The sequence below is a fragment of the Penaeus vannamei genome, chromosome 22 (genome assembly GCF_042767895.1).
Source record: "Penaeus vannamei isolate JL-2024 chromosome 22, ASM4276789v1, whole genome shotgun sequence".
Lineage (NCBI taxonomy): Eukaryota > Metazoa > Arthropoda > Malacostraca > Decapoda > Penaeidae > Penaeus > Penaeus vannamei.
The window spans coordinates 8,474,980-8,482,479 of NC_091570.1; positions in this window are offsets into that span (position 1 = coordinate 8,474,980).

The window sequence follows — 7,500 nt, forward strand, 5'->3', positions numbered from 1 at the left end:
GTATATATATGATGTACTAGGAGTTAGTGATAAGAAACCCATCAGCCGTAAGAATCGTTTAATGTAGAAAACAAATTTTGATCTGAAATAATCAATGAAAAATAATAAAGGAACTCCTGACAGAAATCAATACCAACAAAATGTAAATAAACATCAATAAAAAAACAAATAAATTATCAAAAAAAGCTAACATGAAATGAACAGTGATTCATTCTTATGTAAATAACAATTTCCGCAAAACAAATATACTAACATAACATTTGCCAAAGTAAATATTAACTCTCAGATGCTAAATTTCATATATCACAGAAATAACTCGTAGAAGTATGGATTCTACAAAGAACATTACTTTTAATCTACTATCACATTGCATCTTAAATATCAAGATCTTTGATAACATAACATTGCACAAGAACAACAAAACATATAGGAAATAAACCAGAAATATCATTTGAAAATGAAAACATTGATCATATCACAAAATTGATAATATATCCTAATACCATGGATAGCAACATACTTAAAGAAGCACTCACTTCAATGCTCCACAGAATTTGATCCTTATCTTAGAAGTCCAGCTCACACGTCACCTGTGCACTGACTCTGTAATCTGAATGTACAAAAATATTCTAGAAGTGCACAACAGAAACATTCCACAGTACACATTATATAGCTTGTATTTTGAGAACCATTTCATAATCAAATTTCAATAACTAATTAATGTTAATTTATATATATATATACATACATATATATATATATATATATATATATATATATATATATATATATATATATATATATATATATACATATATATATATATATACATATATATATATATATATATATACATATATATATATATATATATATATATATATATATATATATATATATATGTGTGTGTGTGTGTGTGTGTGTGTGTGTGTGTGTGTGTGTGTGTGTGTGTGTGTGTGTGTATGTGTGTGTGTGTGTATGTGTGTGTGCGTGTGTGTGTGTGTTTATGTGTGTTTATGTGTGTATCTGTGTGTGTGTGTTTATGTATGTGTTTGAGTGTGTGTGTGCATGTGTGTGTGTATGTGTGTGTGTGTGTGTGTGTGTGTGTGTGTGTGTGTGTGTGTGTGTGTGTGTGTGTGTGTGTGTGTGTTTGTTTGCATAATGCAAAAATACATTCGTGCCTGTTTGTACAGCATTAAACTAATTTTAAAAATTACTTAGAGGATAGCAAATTTTATGATACAACGCAAGCGTTTTCTCCCATTTCTGCAATCACTCTTGTAAAACAATCCCGACATTTCAGGAAAAAAAAGACAGAAAATTACCTCAAAAGCAGTCTCGCCATAATAAAAGTCTGGGAGAATAATAAGGCCACGCAAAATAAAATCAGACGAGAATTTACACATGCAGATAAACATCGCGTCCCTCTCATAGTGATAGCGAAGCCATAAACCACGAGAAGAGACCGAGCCAAAGGGAGGGGGAAGGGGGTGAAGGAGAGGGGGAGTGACGAGGGATGGGTGGGATGGGGGTAAAGGAGAGGGGGGGAGTGACGATGGGGGTGGTAGGAAGGGGGGAAGAGAGGGGGGAGTGACGATGGGTGGTGAAGGAGAGGGGGAGTGCCGATAGGGGGTAAAGGAGAGGGTGGGGGTGATAATGGGGGGTAGGAAGAGAGTGAAGGAGAGGGGGAGTGACGATAGGGGGCTGGTGAGGAGGAGTGAGGGGCGGTGCAAGTGGTGTCAAAAAAGACAGCACAACGAAATACGCAACACAATGCTAAGACCCACAGATTCCGTGGGCAGCGCTAAGTGGCAGCTGTGCCGGTTTATGATACCGTTTTACCCGAATATTTACGACAGAAGCTGGTCGAAACGTCTCGGCAAATACGCCCCTTTTCCTTTCATCATCGTTCATCGAGCTCGTAAGAATGGGCGAAGCGAAAAGAGAATGTGGACGCAAGAGTTGGAAAATGTTAAAGGAGAGTCCATGCGTGTTACGGAGTTTGTCTGAATGTTGAGCAGTTTATTAATGTCTCTTGGGGTTCGCTTTCTGCACTAACATTCTTAGAGCGATGATGTTATAGCTTTATCGGAATATTAATGTTATTATTATCATCATTACTTTTATTAACATTGTTATTTGTATGTTTGTTATTATGATCATTATTATCATTATTATGATTACTTTTATTGATATTGTTGTTATTTGTATGTTTGTTATTATGATCATTATTATCATTATTATTGTCGTTTTTGATGATGTTCGTATTGTTATAATAATAATGATTTTTATTTTTATCATTATTGTTGATATTGTTATTATAAACATTAATATTACCATAACAGTTATTTTTACAAAATCATCATTAGTGGTTTTGATATTATTACTATTGTTGTTATTGTTATTATCATTATTATTATCATTATGATCATTATTATTAGCGATATTTCCATGCTTATTATTGCTATTTTCATAATTATTATCGATATTATTGTTATAATTGGTAATACTTCTCTATAATTACTATTATAATTCTTCATTATCATTAATATATATTATTATCATTATTGTTATTATTATCATTATTACTAGTAGAAGTAATATCATCATCATTATATTATGTATTATAATCACCATTATCTTAGTTTTATCATTACAATCATTTTAGTATTATAATATCCATTATATTGGAATCACTATCACCATTCTTTTACTATTATCATTACCGTTGTCATTTCGTCACCATCACTGTCCTCTTCGTTATCACCATCATCATCATCATCATCCTCATCCTCATATTCAGTATTCGTAGCATCAGTGTTTATAATTTTGGAAGGCAGCAGAGTGTATTTAATTTCCAAATGAGCTGTGGAAGTTGCAGTAAATAAACTGCATCATAAAAGTTTCTCACATTGCATTTAATACATTTCATAATAAAAGCGCCACTAAAAGGATATCAAAGTTTTAAATGTGAAGAAGAAAAATAAATTGAAAGGGTGAGCGAGAGAGAGAGAGAGAGAGAGAGAGAGAGAGAGAGAGAGAGAGAGAGAGAGAGAGAGAGAGAGAGAGAGAGAGAGAGCGAGAGCCAGAGCCAGAGCGAGAGCGAGAGCGAGAGCGAGAGAGAGAGAAGGGCTAAGTGAGAGAGTGAGAGAGAAAAAAAAAAACAGAAAAAATAGATAATAATGAATAAAAAAAAGAGAGACAGAGACACAAAAATAATGGAAATCAGAGCCAAGGACTGTGAAAGCTGACGCAAAACAAAACACCTCCATTTCAGGCGATGACGCCATTCCTGAAGCCAGCGTTAGTTATGAATCTAAAGCCCGATATAGCTGGCTTGATATCGCACGTTCCCCGAGTGCCAGAGTGTGCCAGCGCCTGCTTGGACGCCTCGAGAAGAGTGCCTCCTTTGACTCTCGTGCCTCGTAAAAGATGATTAATAAGGTGAATATCCAGCGTGGATCTGCATGACACCGGCGTTTTCCTCGCCTTCATAAAAAGAGTGCAGTCGGCGGAGATATGAAGCAAGTAGGAAGTCTCCTTGCAAGAAATTAGAAAAAAAGGATGCTCTGATGTGCACACGAACCTACATACACGTGTGACTGTTCTGTGTATGTATACATACACACGCACACATACACACTGACATATAGATATATTCATACACACACAGACACACACGCGTACACACACACACACACACACACACACACACACACACACACACACACACACACACACACACATATATGTATACTTACACACGCACACACACATATGTAGGCATACATAGATATTTAGCTACATAGATAGTTATATATATATATATATATATATATATATATATATATATATATATATATATATATATATATATATATATATATATATATATATATATATATATATATATATATATATATATATATATATATATATATATATATATATATATATATATATATATATATGTAGATATAGATAGATATAGACATATATGTGTATATATCTATAATGGGTATTCTTCTACTTAATCCAATATTACATCAATCCCCAACTGTATAATTTCCCTTCCCGTCATCAAAATGCTCGATCTTCCACCCACTTGCCTCCAATAAGAACCCTGCTGCTCGGAGCAAAACACCGCTTTAGACAGAGACAGGGTTGGAGATGTCATTCTTGAACACTAACCCCCTCCATATAAAAGGTATTCAATGCAGCAATTATTACCCGTATTAACAGTCTATCTACAAACTGATAAACACTGATTTTTACTATATTCAGAATAAAAGTCGCAACATCTTAGTGACTTGGCAACATCGTTCAGAATTCCAATGAAAACTCCAAATGCACATGAAAACCATAATTCAATTTAAATGTCAAATCAATGATATATACATATATATACATATTTATATATACGTGTATATATATATATATATATATATATATATATATATATATATATATATATATATATAGACAGATATAGATATTAATATGTATATATATGTATGTACATATGTATATATTATAAACATACATATTTAAACATTATATACATATACATATATGTATAGGTATATATATATATATATATATATATATATATATATATATATATATATATATATATATACAATGTATGTATGTATGTAGGTATATATATATAGTCAGATATAGATAGACAGATGGTTAGACAGACATAAATATAGATTTATTAATAAAGGCTATATGTATACATATCACGAAAACTCAAATGATACAGCCGTGGTATTATTCGAAAGAAAATACAAATGCAAAAATTTCAAAGTGAAGCCAACTTTTTTCTTGGAAACGGAAGTACTCATCTATAAGCATAAAGTCATGAATATTCTCAATGCAGTTAACATTAGAAGACCTATATATACGCCTTTTCATTTTCATAAACTATCCTCATGCCTTTAGGAAACATGATGCAATCAAAATAAATAATCTGAACCGAACGAAGATTTGCATTCGAAATTGAAAGTGATAACAAGGAATCTTCTTACGGTTGCAAATCTAAATGCAATACACGTTTCTCTCTCTCTTTTTTTTTTTTTTTTTTTTTTTTTGTAAAGCTTCATTCATTTCGGAGCCCAAACACCCCTTCCTGGAGAGGAAATTACCAGCCTGTTTGTCCCTTAAAACTACAAACAACACTGAGAGCTCGTGCGTGACTCAGCATGAACTGATGTTTTATATCGCACATAAAACACCGAATATCTCGTGAACACTTTGTGGACGAGGCCGGACTGCTATAAAAGTGAATACTATGGCAATCATCTATGCAAAGATAAATCCACCCTTATAGACACACACACACACACACACACACACACACACACACACACACACACACACACACACACACACACACACACACACACACACACACACACACACACACACACACATTTAGATGTACATACATTTGAATCCATATACATAAATTTGTATAAATATATATACATATATATATACATATATATATATATATATATATATATATATATATATATATATATATATATATATATATATATATATATATATATATGATCAAGCATTTTGCGTGTGTATGTGTGCTTTGAGGCATATATATGAGAATAAGTGTTGTTTTCATTTATTGAAACTAAATTTTCTTTTCCTGGATGTAGTAAGTATAAATGATAAACATCTAATTGCATTTTCTTTATTGAATTATCTTTATCAAATACAATATTTTATAAGTGTAAAGTATTTCTTCACTGGTGTTCATTATATATAGCAGTTCTGGTGGTGTTCGTTTCCTATTTTGCAAGGCCTTGGATTGTTCTCTTGATTCTATGTTATTTCTACAGTTTGAGAACCTGTTGGCTTAGATTTCAGTAGAGGAAAATGTATCAGTATCACCATAGTATAACTATATAACTATATATATATAACTATATATATATATACATATATATATATACATATATATATATACATATATATATATATATATATATATATATATATATATATATATATATATTAAATCGTCAAAAGTTTCTTGTCAGACAGATGAGTACATATGAAATTGGTTAAATCTTCAACAAAAATGTCAAAATAACAAATGGATACTAGTTCAAAAAATCATATAGGGTGACTATCCTCATTGGTTAATGACTCTACTAAGACCTGAAAACAAAACAGACATATTAACTCGCTGCACATCAAGAGGTCATACACGGAAACAGGGTCAAGACTAATACAGATCCGAGGACCCGATACCTGGGACAACCAACCACAAACTTTTAGAAACATTTTCAATTTGATTACTTTTAAAATGAAATCAAAGGAGCATGTTTAAAATTTTCAGTGACATCAAATATTTAAATGCAAAGCCCAATCATGTGCCTCTGTTTCTAATGTGGCCAATTTATTTTACCTCTCCCCCTCCCTCCCTCCCTCTCTCTCTCTCTGTTTAGTCTTCTTTTTTTCTCTTATCTTTACATTTATTCCCTGCCTTCTTTCGTTCCGTCATTTCTTCATTATTTGCCTGTTACAGTCAACAAACACTTAAATATATCAAGTAATCACACACAAAGCATTTCAACTCTTGATGTAAAGAAATATGCTTTCATCGCACCTTGCTGTCCGAATGCAATCATATCATAAATACTTGATTTTTATAGACCTGCAGTCAAAATAATTTTCACATCTAATATAAAATTATTATTCCATTGAGTTATAATTTATAAAAGTGACATACAACATATTAAACTTTTTGATTTCATGAAAGTAATAAGCTTTTAATATATGATGGTGAAATCAACGAAATTCTTTTGGGATGCAACGCTTTCGCCTGGATTGTGCATATTCCTATGGAGTTTTAATTTTGTTTTAGCTTGTAATTGTATTTTCCTTAAAATATTAAGGTATATGAATATAAGAATTGGAAGAGTGCAACCAGCACTGGTGACTGTCACCTATTCACTGATGCATTTCCCGTATTAATTAGAAATGAATTATGCTAAGTGGCATCTGTAGTGCTCGACCTAATGCTCTGTGAAGGGCTCTGGAGATGAGACGCTTTCATGCGTGCGAAGAAGCAAGGAGAAGATCACGTTCTCAATCAGATAATAGGTTCTGTCTCTGCAAACAATGATGTCATGAACTTGTAACGTCCGGCATCAAATCCCTGATGCGCACGCGTGGTGTCCAGGGTATTGGCCTCGGACGAAATTTTGACTGCATAATATTTCGAATTCTTGAAAAAAAATGAAACTTCTTATTCTTTCCTGGTTTTGACGAACTTATTGGTCTGGTTTCATACCCAAACGAAGTATTTTCAAAATACCTCCAGAGGAAGCTTGTTGCAGTTTCATGACGTCACAATTGTAAACAAACTGTCAACATGGCCTACAGAAAAGAGTAATTTCAATGACATCTCATAAAATTGCTGATTTTGTCGCTAATAGGTGAAATAAACTACCAGGCTGTGTACATATC